At 39.0% G+C, this 22966-nt stretch overlaps 1 pseudogene; it reads left to right on the top strand.

Annotated features, from left to right (window-relative positions):
* Positions 1 to 19623, top strand: part of LOC144253887 (tubulin alpha chain pseudogene) — a 34678-nt pseudogene extending 15055 nt beyond the window's left edge.
* Positions 19624 to 22966: the final 3343 nt, after the last annotated feature.

Raw genomic sequence — 22966 nt, 5'->3', positions numbered from 1 at the left:
TAAAAGTGAATTTCAATAGTAAATTTAATAAAGCTGAAAATTTGTAAAGGTCAATTAATATTGGCTCATGATGTGATGGACACTATCCTCATCCTCATCATCACCTTCATAAATGTCTTACAGAGCTTAGGAAAGAGTTCAGTGGGACCTACTTTTGGTTATGGTCTGAGAGCTGTCCATGGGAAGTAGAACCAGGGTGGAAAGAAAGCAAGACTCTGAATGAGATTTCTAGGACCCCACAACAACCAAGATCATAAACTTCACAATCCTGGTAACTGAAATTTGACCCATTCTTTTTCTCCCATCTGGTTCTCCCAAAATGCATGTCTGTCCTGGTGATGAGGAAACAATGCTTCATACAGTTCATACTCTGTCATTCGCCTCCCTCAGCACTTACTGATTTGCACTGGGACTCTGGTGGGTCATGGCCAAGGAGTGAAGATCTAGAGCTCATCTGATGCCTAGTACTCAATAAAGCCTCAGGCTCTGTCTCCAGGATTTCTATCCATGCAGTCTCAGATAGGAGCTTCCTGAAGCAGACCAACCATGGAAGTAAGAGGCACAGGGATGGAGCCCACTGGACTTGAAGCCATCAAACTGAAGGGCTGCAGGCACAGACTGATTGTTGACTGTTATATGACCTTGGAAGCTAAATGCACAGAGCTCCTAATTAGCCAAATTGGTCCATGTTACCACAAACTCTAAAAGTCTCCTCATATCAATGCCAGCTGAGGAAGAGAAAAATCAGTGTCCACAAAAGCTCTTGGGCTCTTCCTCTACACCAGAGGAAGCTCCTGGGTATTATCGTTTCTTTCATTAATTTTTTTCCTTTGCCTTGTTCCATTTTTATGATGGTGAAATTTCATTCCCTCGAAAAATGGCAATTTTCCCCATTGCCAAGGGCACATATCAGCAGTATTAATCACACTCACACTGTGGTGCATCCACCACCAGTATCCATAGCCAAACTGAAAATTTCTACACAATGTAAAAAACTTGCCAGTCCTCTCAGCCACAAAATTGGCTCCCAATATTCTCCCATCAAAAAGGATGACAAGTTGAAGCCATCACAACAATAATGTGAGCAAGAGGCAGGCTAGATTTCCAGGTTTATTTTTATAGTTCTATAGCCTTTTCCACCCTACATTTAAACTGATTGCTCAGGTCTTGATAGTTCTGCTGTGGAGTCTCCTTAAGACACTTTGTAGGTCTCTGTTCCTCAGGTTGTAGTTGAAGGGATTCGGGGTAAGGATGAACAAGGTGTAAATGACGAAAGTCACCAAACACTTTCTGGGTTATTGACATAACCGAACCAAGGCCCATTCCAATGATGATTCCACATTATAAGCCAACAACTGACAGAAGACAACCAGAGTTACAGAAGCATTTATACATCCCACATGGTGATGGGATTCTCAGAATGGAGGAGCCAATATTTTAGAAAGATAAAAGAATTCCTGATGGGAAAAACACAAATATGCCACTATACTTGACAATGATATTAGAGAAGGTATCAGGACAAGTGACATTAAAGAGTTGAGAAGGATAACTGAAGAATTGGAAATTTCTACATCCATAGACTAAAAATATTATGATACAATCAAATTGTGCACCTTAGTGTCCCAAAGTTAACCAAAAGACACCGAACTAAGAAACCCGGAGTCAAGGGTTCTTGATGATTGGGGAAGGCAGGGAGAAATTCATGGCCACAACATGTCCTAGGCAATGACAGCAACATACCATCTCCATCAAAAAAATCAAGAAAAAAAAGAGCCATCTGTATAATGCAGTCCACATGGGAAATGATTCTATTGTGATTTTGGATGTTCACATTCATTCTTGGGACCCTGATGAGGTGAAACAGAGTCAGCCAATAACAGGTTGGAGAGAAGTACATGGGAGTGTGGAAGTGGAGGTCAGAGCTGACAGCCAGAATGATGAGCATGTTTCCAAGAACAGTGACCAGGTACATGCACAGGAACAGTCCAAAGAGGAATGATTAAACTGGACCATGGGAGGTACCCAGGAATAAGCATTTCATGACATATATGAGGTTTTCTAATATATTGTTTGGAAACATTCTGGGAAAATAAAGAGTGTTGGATAAAAGAAGAAATAAGCAAGGGAGGAAGATTACCTCTAGATAGTGAATAGGGGTGGGAGGGAAAGGGAGGGAGAAGGGGAATTCTATGGTTAGTGAAAGGAGACCTTCATCGTTATACAAAATATATGTATGAAGATGTGAATCTGGTGTCAACATACCTTATATATAATCAGAGATATGATGAATTATGGTATAATAGTGTATTAAGAATTATAATGAAAAAATAAAGAAAGAAATAAAAGAACAATAAAAAACACCCACAACTCAGTATATATTTTGAATTCAGGTGTTCAAAGTAAGATATTCACTCTTGAGGTACACACACCTTCTGCAATACTTCTCAGTTGTGACAAAACAATTTTTACAACACTTAAGTTACGTATTCTGTGCTATTGTCTATGGACACCTACTTTAGAGACACTCAGTTGAGCATGATATCATAAAAAGCCAAGACCATTAGAGATAAATTCATGGTAACTAAAATAACTACAACTCTTTGAATAAAAATATAGAGAATAATAAATATACTTCCCCTTTTAATAAAAATCACTTTTAGAACTGAGATGTAGCTCAATGGTAAAGTGTTTGCCTTTCATGCACAAGGCCCTCAATTTTTATCCTCAGTACCACCAAAAAAGAAAATTCACTTATTAAGGAAAATTAAGAAACAATTCAATATTATTGCTAACTTTATTCTACAAAAATGGCACTTACCATCTGTGTTTAGAATGCTTGTGAACTTAATCCTAGTGGCTTAGTTAGCTGAGGCAGGAGAATCATGAGTTCAAAGTCAGCCTCAGCAACTTAGCAAGGCACTGAGCAACTCAGCAAGACCCTATCTCTAGATAAAATATTAGAAAAATGGCTTGGGGTGTGGCTCTGTAGTTAAGCACTCCTGGGTTTAATCTCCAGCACAAAAAAACAGGAAAAAAACAAAGAATGCTTGTGAACACTCTATAAGAACTAGGACTGCCTTATCCAGACCTTAATTTATGATCAATAGTTAATGACTAGAAAGCATTGTGTGCCAGTTATTCCAGCAGTTTTTCAACATTTTTGGGTCTTCTCATTTCTCTTCTTTCTACATGAAGCACTCAGTCAAATAACGTTTATCTTTTAAAAATCATTAAATATATAACTCATTTGCCATGGTAAACTAAAAATTTTAATATAGTTTAGTTAAATCTACATAATCATACATCACTGACCACAAATGTAGTATTAGTGTACACTATACCTCTCAATAATTAAAACATAATGAAGTTTGATGTAACATTTTTGAAATTTTTATTTAATATGGTTTTTCCATATTTTTATTGGTGCATTGTGGTTGTACATAATGGTGGGATTTGCTATTACATATTCATATATGCACACAATATAACAACATAATTTGACCAACATCACTCCTCAGCATTTTCATTTTCCTCCACTCTACTGATCTCCCTTTGATCTTCATGAAACCCCTACCCCACATTTCTTTTCCTTTTTTCTCTTTAGTTTTCACATATGAGAGAAAACATGTGACCCTTGACCTTCTGAATTTGGTTTGTTTTACTTAACTAATAATCTCAAATTCCATCCATTTTCCTGCAAATAACATGATTTTGTTTTTCTTTATGGATGAATAAAATGGGTATGTGTGTGTGTGAGTGTGTGTGTGTGTGTGTGTGTGAGAGAGAGAGAGAGAGAGAGAGAGAGAGAGAGAGATTGTCTTTATCCATTCATGTGTTGTTGAACACCTAGGCTGGTTCCATAGTTTGGGTATTATGAATTGTGCTGCTGTACACATGGGTATGCATGCATCACTGTAGTATCATGATGACTTTAATTCTTTAGGATAAATACCAAGGAGTGGTGCAGCTGAGTGTGATGGTGGTTCCATGCCTAGTCTTTTGAACAATGTCCATACTGTTTCCCATAGTTGTACTAATTTACAGTCCCACCCAGTGTAAAAGTGTTCCTTTTTCTCCACATCCTCTCCAACATTTCCTAGTATTTGAATTCTTCACAGCTGCCATCCAATATAGGTTTCTTTTTATCAGCCCATTAAATCTTAGTAAAATATCTGTTGTGTAAGACACTTCTTGGCATTTTCCCATTGACTCTCCATTTTACTGTAGTCTGGAAATACTTTTCCTTTTTTCTTTATTTTTTGGTTGTTTTTGTTGTTGTTGTTAGTTTATTTTTCTCCCCATAAACCCTCCATTTTGTAATTGGAGACATTGACACCCGGGAATGTGCTAAGCCCCAGAGTATGGGTGCTAACTTTAATACAACTACTTAACGGACTTTCTGGTCAATACTTCCTACTATAGGGACTCTACTTGCTTACTTGAGAGACCTGAAGGCAAGTCTAATCCATTATTTTGCCAGACCACATTCTGATACAACTGAGAGGAAAAAAGACAAAAGAGAAAATAACAGGAAATAGTATAAACACACCTGGGCAATTTTCTCATGTGTAAAAGGAGAAAAACAATTACTTAAGTTATATGACTGTTTTAAATTTTTTTATTAATTTTATGGTTTGGGTGGTGCATTATAATTATTCACAAAACTAAAACTCATTGTGAAATTTTTTGTACATGCACATAGCATAATTTTTTTAATCTCATTCCCCAGGACCTCCCCTTTCCCTACCCTTCTCTCTCACCTTCATCCTCTTCCTCTACTGGTCTCCTCTCTGTTGTTTTTTTAATTAATACACTATAATTATGCACAAAAGTGGAATTCATTGTGGTATATTTGCAATGAACATAGCATACTTTTGCCAATTTTTTTCCCTCGTACCACCCCTGTCTCTCCTCTCCTCCCTCCCCTCAATCCCCTTCATCTACTCTTGCTCCATACAGGGAAAGAAGAAAATTTTTATTAAATCTCTTAAATTGAGTACAGTAGTGATACTCAATCCTTTTTAACAACATATTGACCTGTGAATATTTGAAATATCTACGTACTTTGGCTTCACACACTAACAACTTAATCATAACATCTGCTTGTGAATTATTTTGTTTGTTTTTTGGTTTTAGGGTTTTTTTGTACTATAGATTGATCACAGGGGCCTTAACCATTGAGCCTTTTTTTATGTTTTATTTAGAGATAATCTTGCTAGGTTCCTTAGGTCCTCCCTAACTTGCTGAGGTTGGCTCTGAACTTTGGATCCTCCTGTCTCAGCCTCTGGAGCCCCTGGGATGCCTATGAAGTTATTTTGGTCCATTCTTATACCTGAGTTAAAAATAATGACCTTAAAATATTTATGTTATTGAGAAACAGCCAATTAATATTACTTATTACTGATATCAAGAAGACCAGATATAGATATAGATATATGTTAGGAGCCACAGCAAAAATATTGATATAGGCACCTTTGGATTTAATGACTGCCAGCCAGCAATTCACATTCATATGGTAATTGGACTCATGCTGTCTAGCTGGCCCCATTTCAGGACTCAGGTTACTCATGTCACTCTTGTAATGGGAGAGTTCCCATTGGTTGGGAAAGGATGGTAGGAGGGTGTTCCGGGGGAAGGGAAACCCCCCCCCCGGCTCAGGTAGGAGACACACGTGGCGGACCCACCTGTTAGGGGACGCACACGGCCTCTCTCTAAATAAAACTTTGTCTCAGTTTGACTGGCTTGTGTTTTTGTGCCCAACCGGGTTGCAAGATTGCAAGCCCGCGTGCACTGACAGCTCAGCAGGGAATCGCTCAGCAGGGGTGCCGCAGGCAGTGCTCGGCAGCAGGAGTGGGACTCAGCCGGCCCGGGGCCGGACAGGCCGGGCAGTTTGCGGCATTTTGGTGGCCCTGTACTGGGAACGCCCAAAATTTAAAGGTGAGTAATATCGCTCGCCCCTAAGGAAAGGCGACAGAATGGGTATTTCTGTTTTGATTTATTCTGCTTTTATTTCAGGCTCTCTAGCCTTACAATTTTGTCAGGCAAATTGGGAAAAATGGCTAGCTCAAGGTTTGAAGTTATTCGGCCCTGAGAGAGAGAAAATTGACATAATCATTTTCCTCCTCTCCGTTTCTGTTTCATTCTGTTTTGGCTTTCTTCTATCCTATCTTATTGGGTTACGTTACCTTTATAGTAGATTAGAATCTAGTAAAAAACAAACCGAAAAACTGTTAAGTAAATTGTTAGAGGTCCAAGCCATGGCAGAAAACATATTAGGTCAAGCAAAACAAAAGGTCTCTCAAGCTAGTCAGATAGAAGAAAATTTGAACAAGGCAAGCTCAGGGAAAAAACGGTCGTCAGATAGGGAGGCTGCTACTAACTCCGTTCCACCACCAGAGGGCATAGTTCAACCAACAGCTTTACCTGCCTCCATAGATGATGAACGGAATCCTGAGGCGGGACCCCAAAAACTAGCATGCCCTGTAGTTGAGCAGGGAGAAGAAAGAGAACGAGTTTACCGTGCCTTAGATTTCAAAATAATAAAGCAATTAAAGGAAGCTGTAGCAGCCTACGGCCCGGCCGCTCCCTTCACAGTCAGTATGGTCGAATCTATTACCGGCTGGAACTTAACACCAGCAGATTGGGCTAACGTGTGTAATTCTGTGCTAAATAGAGGACAGTATTTATTATGGAAAATTGCCAATGAGGAATTTTGCAAGGAGACAGCTAGGCGAAATGCAGAAGCAGGTTACCCTGAACGAGACCTGAAAATGTTACTGGGAAAAGAGGAATTTGAAGGGCAAATGCAACAGCTCAGATATGATCCTGGCGTATACGCTCAGGTTGCTATAAATGCAATTAAGGCATGGAAAACTTTAAAGGGACAAGGGGATTTTCAAGGTCAACTATCTAAGATAATACAAGGAGTTAATGAGCCCTACGCTGACTTTGTAGCTAGACTTATTGAAGCAGCCTCTGAGACATTTGAAAATACAGAACAGGCAATGCCATTTATAAAACAGCTGGCTTACGATCAAGCAAATCGTTGCTGCAAAGAGGTCATTAGACCGTGGAAACAGGAAGATTTAAACACATATATTAAATTATGTAGAGACATTAATGAACAAGGACAAGTCATGGCAGCTGAAGTAAAACAGGCTTTAAGTACCAAGCCAAAAACATGCTATAATTGCAATCAAGAAGGGCATTTTAAAAGAAATTGCCCCATAGGAGGAGGGTTTAACAAAGCTAGGTATCAAAAGAGTAGAATCCCGGGTATTTGCCCACGATGCCATAGAGGGAGACATTGGGCTAATGAATGCCATTCTCAAACCACCATAGAGGGTATTCCGTTATCAAAAAATGGACAAAGACCAAGTGTCTACCCACGATATCGTGGAGAAAGGCATCAGGCCCCGTTGTCAAAAAACGAATTGGAGGGCCCAATGCCCCGGGGCCCAAAACCACAAATATACGGGGCAATGGAGGAACCCAGCAGCACCATCAAGGTGGTGCCCAGGACGCATTATCCATCAGATCCCTCATCAGACAGACTAGAGGGAGCGCAGGGTTGGACATCTGTGCCTCTGCCAGAGCAGTATTAACTCCAGAGATGGGAGTTCAAATCATTCCCACAGGAGTAAAAGGACCTCTTCCCCAGGGAACAGTAGGCTTATTATTAGGACGCAGTTCTTCTACACTTAAAGGACTTATGATAAGTCCTGGGGTAATTGATCCCGATTATGAGGGTGAAATAAAAATCATAGCTAGTTCTCCAAGAGGTATATCAGTAATTTCATCAGGAGATAGAATAGCACAGTTATTAATAATACCAAGCCTACATGATAAATTTTCCAGTTGTAATGTAGAAAGAGGTTCCAAGGGATTAGGCTCCACAGGTGTAGATTGGGCTATGCTATCTTTAAATTTAGATTCTCGCCCTATGCTAAAATTAAATATTCAAGGGCATGATTTTAATGGACTGCTGGACACAGGCGCTGACCTCAGCATCATATCTCGCCAGGAATGGCCTAAACATTGGCCATTACAGCAAGCGACCCAAACGCTTAGAGGCCTAGGAGTGGCAACTAATCCCCATAGAAGTGCAATGGTATTAGATTGGAGGGATCCTGAAGGATGTGAAGGAACTATACAGCCCTATGTATTGGACCATCTCCCCATAAATTTATGGGGACGAGACGTCCTAGATCAATTAGGATTGACATTAACAAATAACGTCAATCCTAACGCGCCCACTACTAGGGCAAAACAAGGCTTTAAAAAAGAAAAGAGATTAAGAGATCAAGAACAAGATATAACAGCACCAATTCAAGTAGATCAAGAGATAGATAAACATGGATTGGGTTTTCAAAAAGGGCCACTGAGACAATCAAAATTACTTGGAAATCAGAAAGACCAGTGTGGGTTCCTCAGTGGCCCCTAACTAAAGAAAAGATACAAGTAGCCCATGATCTGGTCAAACAGCAATTAGCGGAAGGACATATACAACCTTCCGTATCTCCCCATAATACTCCCATTTTTGTTATTAAAAAGAAATCTGGTAAATGGAGATTATTACAAGATTTAAGAGCCATTAATAATGAGATGGTTATTATGGGACCTGCTCAATCAGGGATTCCCCAACTGTCTGCTCTACCAAAAACGTGGCATGTTCTAGCTATAGATATTAAAGATTGTTTCTTCTCAATTCCAATTCACCCCGAGGATAGTCCACATTTTGCATTTACTATCCCTGCACTGAATCATGAAGGTCCTGATCAGAGATATGAATGGAAAGTACTCCCTCAAGGGATGGCTAACAGCCCAACTTTATGCCAAATTTATGTTGATAAAGCAATCCAGCCACTTAGAAATCAAAACCCTGAACTACAGATATTTCACTATATGGATGATGTGTTAATGGCACATAAAGATAAAAACACATTGCTAGAATGTTATGCCACACTTACAAACTTATTAAAAAATTATAATCTAGAGATAGCAATAGATAAAGTACAATTAAATCTTCCAATTAATTATTTAGGAGTTCTATTATCCTCAACCATGGTCCGTCCACCAAAAATTCAAATACGAGTAGATCAACTCAAATCACTTAATGACTTTCAAAAGTTATTGGGAGATATAAATTGGATAAGGCCTTATCTAGGCATACCAACAGGAGAATTAGGACCTTTATTTGATATTTTAAAAGGTCCATCAGATCCAAATTCACCCCGCATGTTAACGCCTGAAGCTAGAAAGGCATTAAAAATCATTGAAACATATATGGAAAATATGCATTTGGATAGAATTGATATAAGTTTGCCTTTATTATTTATTGTATTACCGACAAAAAATATTCCTACAGGGGTATTTTGGCAAGAAGGTCCATTATTATGGATACATTTATCTTATTCTCCTAATACTATTCTTACTAGATATCCTGAGGCTGTAGGGCAATTAATACTCAAAGGAATAAAAGCAGCAAAAGGAGTGTTTGGGATTTCTCCCAATAAAATTATTACTCCATATACTATGGATCAAATTGATGAGTTAGCTAATGAGTTAAATACTTGGGCAATAATCATGTGTAAATCTAGTGTTGCATTTGATAATCACTTGCCATCTAATCCTTTGTTGTCCTTTTGGTCTAAGCATCCTGTAGTTTTTCCAAAAATGACAAGAAAAACCCCTATCATAAATGCTCCAAATATATTCACTGATGGGTCAAATAATGGTACAGCAGCAGTAGTTACTCCTGATCAAACTTTTACATTTTTAGTACCCAAACAATCAGCTCAAAAGGTAGAGCTCAATGCAGTATTGCAAGCTTTTATGATGTTCAAAGATTCTACATTTAATTTATTTTCTGATAGTCAGTATGTAGTTAATGCTATCGTATCTCTTGAAGATGCTGGTAGGATTTCTCCTTCCTCTACTGTTTTCTCTTTGTTTTCTGCTATACAAAGTCTAATCTGGGATAGAAAGGATCCATTCTTTATAGGACATATCAGAGCACATACAGGATTGCCTGGAGCCCTTAGTTTGGGTAATGAACTAGCAGATAAATCTACACATGACATACATATTTTCTCCACAATAGAAGAAGCTATAAATTTTCATAAAAGGTTCCATGTCAATGCTAATACTTTACAAAAACGTTTTAAAATAACTAAAGAACAAGCCAGACATATAATAAAACAATGTCAAAATTGTGTCACATTTTTGCCACAAGTTAATCTTGGAGTCAATCCTAGAGGACTGATACCTAACCATATTTGGCAGATGGACGTCACACACTTGCCAGAATTTGGAAAATTAAAATATTTACATGTTACAGTTGATACTTCTTCTGGATTTTTGATGGGCTCCCTTCATCCCGGAGAAAAAACTAAAGATGTTATAGCTCATTGCTTACAAAATTTTGCCACTGTGGGTGTTCCTAAACAGTTAAAAACCGATAACGGTCCTGGTTACATCTCCAAGTCTTTTAAACAATTTTGCTCATCATTTGGCATTACTCATATAACAGGAATCCCATACAACCCACAGGGACAAGGCATAGTTGAAAGAGCTCATCAAACTATAAAAATGTACTTATTAAAGCAAAGGGAGGGAATTAGTAAGGGGTATATATCCCCCAAAGATAAACTTAAAATAACCCTTTTTACTCTAAACTTTCTAAATTTGGATTCATCAGGACTTAGTGCTGCGGAAAGACATATGTATCCGAAAAATGTACATAAGCCTAAGGTACTTTGGAAAGATATTCTAACAGGACAATGGAAAGGTCCGGACCCAGTAATAGTCTGGAGTCGGGGCTCCGTCTGTGTTTTTCCACAGGAGGAACAGCAACCAATTTGGATTCCAGAGAGATTAACTAAAACAATTTCTACAGAAAAAGAAGATGATTTGACTCAAATCCATAACAGCTGATATCCAGAGTTCCAGCCTGGCTATTCTTGCATCTGCGACAGTGATTTACCACGGTGCCTTTTTCAATATCTATTTTATTATTTGCATTTTTCCCACATCATAAAGTTCTATTTTATTTTATTTTACCTTATTTTTTAAGCTCATACAAACCTAGGTTAATGTTTTTCTGATCAGTTTTATTTTTTGACTGTGTTTTATTTTTTTTTAACTGTAAAGTTTTTAAACATTACAATGGAGATTTCACCTAGCTATAGCTACAAGGCCTTTATTTACTATTGTCTTATATGTTCTATGTTATGTATGCACTGTTTTGTGTTGTATGTCTGTATGTGTGTATGTCCATACTTCATTTATAAGGAGCGCTCATGTATAAATAGATACAAATATCAAAAAAAAAAAAATTAGTCACGTGACTTATATGGTTTAATTTACTTTAGGTAAACAACTGTTATTAAATTTTGCTTTTAAAGGTGGTTAACAGATATGTTTGTTTACTTTCACCTTTCCTTTTCATTATATTTCATAATTCTGTTCAGGATAATGTCTCTTTAGCAACATGGCCATAATTCTCATCTCCATCCCAGTGCCGGTGAAGACTAAGACCAAACTACAACTTTTATGATAGCTATCACTATAAACTGTATAAACTGATACATCAATCAAAATAACTCAATAAGACTGCTCAATCAAGGACTTAATTTACTTTGGGAGGAAATGGACATATTGATAGACTCCTCCACTTTGAACTGCTCAATCAAGAACTTAATTTACTTTGGGAGGAAATGGACATATTGATACACTCCTCCACTTTGAACTGCTTACACAACTTGCCTGGACTATGTATCACCTGTATGCATTGTGCTCTATTTGTTGATACAGCGAACTGGTAGTGCTAAATATCTTAGCCGATGTGTCACCAGTGTTTCCAAAGGAGCCGTCAATTGGCTTGGTGTCGTGGCAATTCTGCGTCTTTCTCCCTTCTGCTAGTGATGGTCTGATTTTGGGGGCCAACAGAGGTGAGGCAAGAACCTCACCCCCCCACTGGCACCAAGGTTAAATTTGGGGGCCAACAGAGGTGAGGCAAGAACCTCACCCCCCCACTGGTGCATAGGCCTATTACACAGGTATGGCTATATACTGGACCAGTAGTCAGTGACGGGTATGATTCGGTTACAGTGGTATCAACCTAAGCCAGGAGACTGACGCAATAAGGTCAGTTTTCCCATGACGGGTAAGAACCATATGTGAATTGGACATACCTAACAGGCACGGTCCCTAGCCACATTTGCCTGTTGTTTATTTAAACAGTAGGGGGCAGATGTTAGGAGCCACAGCAAAAATATTGATATAGGCACCTTTGGATTTAATGACTGCCAGCCAGCAATTCACATTCATATGGTAATTGGACTCATGCTGTCTAGCTGGCCCCATTTCAGGACTCAGGTTACTCATGTCACTCTTGTAATGGGAGAGTTCCCATTGGTTGGGAAAGGATGGTAGGAGGGTGTTCCGGGGGAAGGGAAACCCCCCCCCCCGGCTCAGGTAGGAGACACACGTGGCGGACCCACCTGTTAGGGGACGCACACGGCCTCTCTCTAAATAAAACTTTGTCTCAGTTTGACTGGCTTGTGTTTTTGTGCCCAACCGGGTTGCAAGATTGCAAGCCCGCGTGCACTGACAGCTCAGCAGGGAATCGCTCAGCAGGGGTGCCGCAGGCAGTGCTCGGCAGCAGGAGCGGGACTCAGCCGGCCCGGGGCCGGGCAGGCCGGGCAGTTTGCGGCAGATATAGATATAAAATATGCTTATATGTACATTTTATGTGTGTGGGGGTGTGTATGTATGTAATCTATATATAGGCAAGCACCACCATGCCTAGCCCTAATACCTATATTAAATGTGGAAATTAATTCATATTTGCATCAAAACTAATATTTTGTAGATATTTAGATAATTACAAATGAAATTTCAGTTCTTAGTATCTCTGCATGATTTCATTCTCCTACACACCTCTTCTCCAAAGGAAAATAGTATAAGGAATTTTGTAAGTGGATTTTCCTCACAATGTTTCCATGTCAATTAATTTATGTATCCATAAACAGTTTTTATAGAATCTTACCAAGAAATATCTGTCTAGCTATTATACAACATATCTATTGCCCCCAATATAAACTGGTTTACATCAACAGGTATATTAAATTCTGTTTTTGAAGTACATACCTGTATAATAAATGCTATAACTGAGCAAAGCATTTAATTGGAGGAAGGGATATCATTTAGTTTATCAGTTTATTATTACAACAATCCTTTAAAACTTCTTATCCCTCTCTTCATATCACACAAATGAATTTCCATATAATATGTAGGAGGATATTTCTTTAACTTTTAACATTTTGAATATTCAATTTTACTATAAAAAAGTTACATTTGTTGTCCAAATTTTTTAAAAATCAGTCATTTTCCATCACATCCTCTTTTTCTGATGACCTATTATGGCAGTATCACTGCAGTCTATTGATTAATAAAATTCCACCATAAATCACCAAGAATTTTCCTCTGGTGTTATGAATATTATTTCTATTGGCTTCAGTAGAAAAGAGAGCAACAAGGGATGAGAGGCAGAAAGTGAACATGTTAGCCCTGTATCACTGACCTAATGTTATGTGCAGAATAGGTGCAAGTCTCTCCACCTCTCTGTGCACATACTGCTTAATGGAAATTGGGAGAATAGCACTCATCTCCACAAAACAGCACCACAGGTGGTGTGGAACTTACTGTATATTGGGTCATTGTGGTATTATTCAAATAAAAAATCCCATGACTATGCAAAAGATGAGTTTAATGATGAATAAATTTTCCAAATGTCACTGCAGTCTGGAGTAATGTGATTTCTACAATGTGCCTCAAACCAAATCATAATTTTTGCCTACACCCTTCTCTTTGTACTACATTTTCTTTTTATATTCATGTTAATCGCTTTTTATAAATTCAAGATCTGTGCAATATTAATTTACATTTCCTATTGTGCTGAAATATACTAAAATGTATAGTTTTAGTCAGTATTAACTTTGCAGTTCAATATCATTAATAACATTAAGGTTGTTGGAAAATTATCACCATCATAAAGGACTAAAATTTTTCTCATTTCCTATCTGAACCTTTATACTCAATTCTAAACTCTCCATTAATCTCTTCTCCCAACCCTTATAACTACAATTCCACTGTGAAACATGGAAAATTAAAGCTATTAAATTACAAAATAATGTAACCAAAGAGACAAGATTTACAGGTACCAGTGTTAAACTTCATTGGTTTTCCTAATTAAAAATGAAACATATGTCACTGATAATGAGATTAGACTATCCTACTAAGGAGCTTCTTTAGGGCACTTTTAATGTCCCTGTTTCTCAAGCTGTAGATGAAGGGGTTCAGCATAGGAGTGACAGCTGTGTACATCACTGAGGCCACTGCACCCTTTCTAGAAGAGTGAGACAGAACTAAACCAAGGTACACTCCAATTGCTATTCCATAAAACAAACAAACAACTGCCAGGTGAGACCCAGAGGTGGAGAAGGCTTTTTACTTCCCACCTGAAGATGGGATCTTCAAAATTTTTTAAAAAACAATTTTATAATATTAGAAAAGAATCCTTAAGAGGGGGAAAAGGCCGTATATGGCACCAACAAGATACATGACTAGGTTATTGGTGAAGGAGTTCAAACAGGAAAGACTGAGGACTTGAAAGGGATCGCAGAAGAAATTAGAAATTTCAACATCTTTGAAGGTGGTAGACTGTAATGAAATCAAATTTTGCAGCTGTGATTCAAAAAGGCTAATCAAAAAAGACCCCAGAACTAAGAAGCCACAGAGTTGAGGGTTCATAATGATTGGAGAATGCAGGGGGTGACAGGTGGCCACAAACCGGTCATAGGCCATCAAAGTCAGAAGCATGTCATCTATACATGCAAAAATGAGAAAAAAAGACATCTGTGTAAGGCAGCCCACATAGGAGATGGCTGTGCTGTGAGTTTGGATGTTCAAATCATTTTTGAGACTGTGGTGGAGGTTAAACCAATGTCAGCCAAGGACAGCCTGGAGAGGAAGAAGTACATAGGGGTGTGGAGGTGGGAGTCAGAGAAGACAGCCAAAATGATGAGCAGGTTCCCAAGCACTGTGACCAGGTACATGGACAGGAACAGGCCAAAGAGTACGGGCTGCCGGTCCAGATCCTCTGAGAGGTTCACAAGTTGAAATTCAAAAACACATGTAAGATTTTGTGGTTCTATACTTATTGGACACCATTTGAAAAAGAAAAGAGGATTAAAAATATATATATATAAATGGGCACCCAGCACTCTGTATACATTTGAATTCAAGTCTTCACAAGAAAAGTATTCATGCTTAATATCTATGTAACTTCAACAATACTTCTCAGAAGCAAAAAACCCAGTCTTCCTATACTCTTTGGTTATTGCTTTCTGCATTATTCATTGCTTCCTTCCACACCATTAGAAGTCCAGTGGCAGTGGAGGGAACAAGTTGTGATCACAGTAAAATGCAGCCTACTCTTTAAGAAAAAAGTGGGAGAAGGTAGTAAGCTTCCTTTTTATTAAAAAAAAACAATTTTAATAAAAAGAAATTAAGAGGCAGTCCAATGTATCTTGTTTTGTTCTAAGACCTTGGGACTAATTTCTTTGATTTGCAATATTTAAATGCTGTGTCTCCCCATTCCAAGCAAAGAATAGGCTCTGGAGAATTGAAAATGAGAAAGGAGATTTTTCTTCCCAAATACAGACCATATACATCTGGAGGACTGAAAATAAAATGTCCATTAAAGAAATAGGAAAACAGCAACATCAGGTGACTGATGTTTTAGCTGAATAGCATGAAGAATAAACTTATTATTAGTAATAACACATTTATTTTCCCTAAATTTATATATGCATCACACATTATCACATACAGAGGCCCTATTATCTATTTAATATTTCCTCATTGGAGTTATCTCAACCAGAAATCAACTCAGATAACAATGCTGAGTCTCAGATACCAACACTTCCCCCACATCTCAGAAATGATACGAACAGTAGAAAGATTAAAAAAATAAATGGTTAGACTCTTGAGTTGGGTCCACTAAATGTTTCATTATTTCCCAGCTGTCAGAAACTTTTTAGCAGGGGTCTTAACCACAGGTACAATTCAAGTTATAGTTTTAAAGTCTTCCCAGTTCTGTGAGTAAGAATAAAATCAAGACATGACATAAGATGACCTTTTGAGATTGAGTGGGCTATTTACAAGCATGGACGACCATGTACTCAGCTGTAAGGATGTTCCAGAGTGGGTACAAAACAGAGATCTGTGCTGAATGATCATGAGTCTCCCCTACTGTGACCTGTGGCTGTTCTTCCATAGTGCATGCAGCAGGCACCCCCACTGCTCTGCCCTGTGATCCCCAGGAATCCCCAAAGAAAGAACACAGTGGACAAGGCTCTCTTTCTGCTGGTAAGAGAAATGGCTGATTGGCTTGTTGATGGGACAGCCTGCCAGGATTCTCCTGCATGATGCCCTGTGTCCATGGTCAGACAGCCCAATGTAAACATGGCTTTAATATTTTCTAACTATAAATGAGTACAAGTTACATAAATATAATGTACATTTTCCATTTGCTTTTTTAAATATTTTTATTCATGCAGTAGTTATACATAGTAGTAGGATTTATTTTGATAAACCTATATATGCATGAAATATAATTTGCTTCTTTTTAGTCCCCATTATTTTCTCATTTCTTCCCCATCTCCCATTCCCCTTCCTCTACTCTATGGGTCTTCCTTCTATTTAGTTATTGTTTTTAACTGGTGATTTATAGATATACATTAAGATGAAATTCACTGTGTTGTACTCATATATGTGCACACCATAATTTGCTCAACTTTATTCCATGGTTCTTCCTTTTCCTGTCCCTCCACCCTCCTCCTCTATTCTCTTCCTCTACTCCAGTGAACTCCCTTCTACTTTCACAGGATCCCTCCTTTTTTCACTATTTTGCTCTAGCTTCTGTTTGTGAGAGAAAATGTACACTCATACATTGTTGGTGGGACTGCAAATTTGTACAACTACCCAGGAAAGTAGTGTGGAGTTTGGCCAAAATCTAAGAATGGAATCACCATATGACCTAGCTATCCTATTCCTTCGTATTTATCCTAATGAACTAAAATCAGCATTTCATAGTGATACAGGAACATCAATGTTTATAGAAGCTCAATTCACAATATCCAAATTAAGGAACCAATCCAGGTGCCCATCAACAGATGAATGGATAAAGAAAATTTGGTATATATACACAATGGAGTTTTACTTAGTCATAAAGAAAAATTAAATTATGGCATTTGCTGGTAAATGGATAGAACTGAAAAACATCATGTTAAGTGGAAATAAGCCAGACACTTTTCATTTTGTATAAAACAGTAATAAAGTGGCCTACATAACTAAAGTGAGATGGTACACATGAAAAGAAACAAATGACAGAACACATTGTTCAGCACCTGGAACTGGAGAAGCCCTCTGTATCAGTTCATGATGCTCTGGCTTCTATCATTCTCCTCATCATCCTTATCACCACTATCATAGTCCCTTTTCAGTGCTTGGGAATCTCTTTAGAAGGACCCATTCAGTGTTGTTGTGGGTGAGATTTCTATGAGAAATAGAACCAGTGTGGGTAGAGAGCAAATTTTGAATAAGATTTCTGATATTCCCACCTTAAACCAAAATGTAAACTTTACAATCCCCAAAGCTGAAATTTTCATATGGTATCCTCCCATCTGGCTCTCCAAAATGTGATGTTCATCCTCATGGTGAAAAAACAATATTCCAATAATCCTTCCCACATCCACTGGCCCCTTCTGCACTTACTGGGTTAGGCAGCTTCTCTGCTGGGTCATGACCAAGAAGTACAGATCCCAGGATCTACCCATGACTGGGGCTCAATTAGACTCAGGCCCTGTTCACGGCAATCATATGGATAGGGTATCAACTAGGAGCTTCTTGATGCATTCAACCACAGCAGGAGACACAGTATGCAGCTCTTTGGGATGGACCAACAAAGAAAAACACTAAAGCCACAGGCTCTTTATTGATTATTAAAGGACCTTGGATGTTAAATGCACAGAGCTCATAATTAGCCAAATTAATCCATGTTGTCCCAGTCTCTGAGGACTTTCTAACATTAATGGAGGAAGAATAACAAGAGGAAATGAATGTCCACAAAAGCGCTTGGGCCTTCCCTCTACCTTGGAGGAAGTTCATGTACTATTCACTTCTTTCACCTCTACATTTTGTAAAGGTACGTCTGCATTTTTATCCATTTTTATTGAGGTAAAGTATAAATAACAAAAAAATCACCATTTTAACCATATTGAGTACCCACCCACCTTGGTGGATATTTAATATGAATTCATAGTTTTAATTAATTGTGCTCACAATTATGCAATCAATGCCATCATCCAATTCCAGAAACTGCCTTATTAGCCAGATTGTGTCTTCCATCACTGCTTCCCTCAAATTTTATGGAGTCCTGAATGTTGAGATGACAGAATGCCAGTCAAACCTATCCCCACACCTACTTTCCTCTAACCTCATATGCCCCTGTCATCTCTGCTGAGAAAGCCTACCATGAAGAGCTTACTGTAGCAGAGATCACCATTGCTTTCTTTGAGCCATGCTGAGGGCCATTGCCAAGTAGGAATGACGCATCGAAATTTCCTTGCCAGCGTACCCCATGCTGCTTAGAGGACATTCGATGGGACATTGCATGTATGCTTTAGTAAGGTGACCTTGCTCAAAGACCAGGGCGGATCCGGGTTTAGAGCTGATCAGGTTTGAGGAAGTTTCCCCGCTCCTTGAGTTTAAGGTGTTCCCGGTTTAAGACAATAGGGGTTTTAGGGAAGGTGGAGGTTGAAGATTATTGCTGCTGGGATTAGGGTGTTCCTGCTGCTTGTTCCTGTTGAGTTCTCTGTGAGATTCAAATGGGATTTGGAAAAAGCCTCGTGGAGTAGGTAAATTGGGCGGAGAGATTTTAGATTGCCCCTGAACCTGTGTGGAGGCCGGTGTGAGTTCGGGAATAAAGAATTGCTGTTTGAACCTACAAAGCTGTATGGTGGCTCGTGATTCTGTGCCAAGCCAAGACCTTGGCAGAGCCAGCCAACCTGATGGTGAACTGTGACCCTTGCCATGGTAAATATATAGATTGCTGCCTGTTTTAACATGATGATGTGGTCCACAAAGATGTTAATGCTGCCATTGTTGATATCAAAACCAAGCATACCATCCAGTGTGTTGATTGGTACCCTAAGCACTTCAAGGCTAGCATTAATCATCAGCCTCCCTCTGTGGTATCTGGTGAACACCTGGCCAAGGTACAGCAAGCTGTGTGTATGCTAAGCAACACCACAGCCATTGCTGAGGCCTGGGCTCACCCAGGTCACAATTTTAACCTGATGTAGGCCAAGTGAGCCTCAGTTCACTGGTACATGGGCAAGGGGTTAGAGTAAAGAGGACATGGCTGTTCAAGAGAAGGACCATGAGGAGGTTGAAAGAGACAGTGCTGAGAAAGAGGATGAGGGTAAGAGTATTCATCTTTCTGCTGCAATTTTACACTCTGTTGTCTTATATTTGTCTTATTTATGCTTTTTGTAGTCCTGGACCATCAAAAATAGTGTTTCCATTCAAAAAGAGAAAGATTAATTTCAAGCAGCCCACTATGGAGATGAGCCCAAAAAATTCTGCCACAAATTCTGTTCAGAAAGGTACAATTCCTCCAGTGTGTGTGAGATGATGGGTGAGGCTGACAGCACTGGGGACATGAGAATCAATTCAGGGGAGGCTCAGAAGATTCTGTGTTCTCCCTGAGTCTATGGCAGGACTCAGTCAGCAGATCTCTTTCCCTTTCTACCCACATATACTTTCTGGTTGATCAAATTCTTTCTGATAGACTTATCAATTCTAAAAAAAATAAATTTATCTCTTCACAGTATAATGATAATGAGGTCACACACAATTACTCTTATACAGTCACCTAATTTAACACAGAATACTTCTGATACAAGATGTCAAGGGGATCTGCACACATCAAGCAGTCCAACAGACATCCACTGGGTATCTGATAATTCAATAAAACTATTTTACCATCTAGCTGGAGATACTGTCATTCCACAGGTTGAGGGCTCAGTCCCACAATACTTTCCCAAGTCCAGAAGCCAGTCACAGGTAGTAGGTTGTCACATACACCTCTGACCAACAGGCTACCTCCGCCTTGAGGGACCGATTTGCTGGAAATTTGCTGGGACAACTCAAAGAATGCAAAGAAATACTTCTCTGTGTTTACTAGTTTCTTATAAAGAATATTACAAAGTACATACATGGATGGCCAGATAAAGAGACGGATAGGACTCAATATGGTGGGAAAGGTGCAGAGCTTCCATGCCCAAAAACATCAACATGTTCAGCTATCCTGAAGCTCTCTAAACCCACTCTTCTGGGGTTCTCATAGAGGCTTTACTTGTAGCCACTGGTTATCAACTTAACCCTCTGTCTCCCTTCCTAGAGTTTGACGTGTGGGAGTGTGAAAGTTCCAATTCTTTAATCATGCCTCCATCTTTCTGGACCAGCCATGATCCTTAGGTTATCTACAACCTACCAGCCACTAGTCATCTTATGAGCATACAAAGCTATTTTTATCACTCCAGACATTCCACAGGTTTTAGAAACTCTGTACCAGGACACTGGAATAAGACCAAATACAGACCACACAACATCACACTTGGTGACCAATTCCAGTTCCATATTGCTCCAGAACAGGTAGCAGAAATGAGAGAAATACTCTAAATGAAATAATTTCCACAATGATACAATCAGTTCCTTGTAACAGAAACAATTTCATCTGCTACATTAGTTACATCATAGCAAATATGCACAACATGAAACCCAAGATTAAATGAGTTTTTTTTCTTTCTTTTTTTTTTTTTAAAGAGAGAGTGAGAGAGGAGAGAGAGAGAGAGAAAGAATTTTTTTTAATATTTATTTTTTAGTTCTCGGCAGACACAACATCTTTGTTGGTATGTGGTGCTGAGGATCGAACCCGGGCCGCACGCATGCCAGGCGAGCGCGCTACCGCTTGAGCCACATCCCCAGCCCAAGATTAAATGAGTTTTTGTTTGTTAGTTCCTTCCCACTCCTTGCTGGGGATTGAATCCAGAAGCACTCTACTCCTGAGCTACATCCCCAGCCATTTGCATATTTTAATTTGAGACAGGGTCTTCCTAAATTGCCTATGATGCCCTTAAACTCAGAACCTCCTGCCTTAGTCTTCCAAGTAGTTGGCATTACAAGCACATGATGAGGTTTTAATGAATAAAAACACAATGAGGGAATAGGAATATTTTTCTTTTCCCCGATCACAAACCTGAGAGGCCTATGAGCCTGCACAGCACATCTTTATGGCAGGCCCACAAGTAGCAAATTTTCTTTATTCTAGGCCAGAATTTGGCAAAATAGGCATGAGCTAATCAGTCCTCTGTTTGTGTACATCAGTTTGACTGTAACCAACAAACATTTCTTTATAAGCTTTCCCTTGGTGTACTAAAATGAGAATTTCCTTGCAATAGAAATTCTCTGGCCTCCAAAACCTAAAATATTTCCTATAGATGCAATAAAGAAACAGATGGCCAACCTGTGTTCTAAAACAGCTAGGCAATACCCATCACAAGACACATTGTGATAGCAAGACCCAGAATTCATTGTTCCTCGCTGCCTAGAACATAGGAACCTTTGAATATCTGATGAATGAAAACTGTTAATGAATGGATGAATGAATTCTAATCTGTGAAGCCAAGTAGGTAAATCTGGAACCTCTTTTCTGTGAGACCTTTGTAATCACGTTCACGTTCAACTGAACGCCATATATTCCTTTTAAATAAATTCATAAAACATCTAGAAAGCCAGACACAGTGGTACACACCTATATCCCCAGTTACTTGGGAGGCTGAGGCAGGAGGATTACTATTACAAAACTGCTAAGCCAGAGTATGACAAGTCTACTTGTCTTCAAAGCCTAAATACCTGAGTACATTTCTGGACACATGCCTTACAATTTAGTTGTTATCAGAATTCTTTTTCCCTATTATCAGAATTTAACCTAGAACACTGTTGGGCACTATAGTGTCAGAGGAAAGACTTTATTCAAATGTGCTATCTCTATGCTCCTCTTCCAAGCCATTGGCCTTCGGCAAGGATATTTTTCTAAATACCCACACCAACTACTCTTTAATATCATTTTACTTAGGTAATATTTGTGCTCACCCTACCACATGCAGTCATGGCTGTTAGTTATGGAAAATGAAAAACTCCAAGATAGTGCAGCCTGGGAAAAGAGAGTGAAAAAGAAAGCCATACATTGATAGCCTTCATCTCTTGAAAGATAAATCCTTTTCAGATACTGGCCACAAGTGGGGAGAAAGTGTTTCATCAAACCTAAAATGATAATCTCTGGGAAGCTTTTAATCTCTTTCAAGATGAATTCTCTCCAGGTGCCTGGCCACAGACCCCTCATCCCCAAAACTCAAATTCCTGAGTGCCCAAAATGACATGCTCACTAAATCACCTCTCAGTATGACCTATTTAAGCCCAACTCCTTTGGCCAGTGGCTCATTTCCACCAGGACAGTGAGTCCACTGGAGGTATAATACCATTCCTGAATTAAAAGCTGATGAGAGCTGGGACGGCGGCTCAGTGGTCAAGTGCTTGCCTCGCCATGTGTGAGGCACTGGGTTCAATCCTCAGCACCATATAAAAATAAATAAAGACACTGTGTGTTCATCTACACCTAAAAACATATTTTAAATTAAAAAAAAAATACTGAAATGATCATGAAGTTTGCATCCGGCCTAGTCTTTTTTGCTAACAATGGGAAATAAAGCACCAAATAGAAAATTCCTGAAGTGCCAAGCACAGTTTTGCACACCTCTAAACCCAGCTATTCCGA

The sequence above is a fragment of the Urocitellus parryii genome, chromosome 3 (assembly GCF_045843805.1).
Source record: "Urocitellus parryii isolate mUroPar1 chromosome 3, mUroPar1.hap1, whole genome shotgun sequence".
Taxonomy (NCBI): domain Eukaryota; kingdom Metazoa; phylum Chordata; class Mammalia; order Rodentia; family Sciuridae; genus Urocitellus; species Urocitellus parryii.
This window is presented reverse-complemented; position numbering and strand designations above follow the sequence as displayed.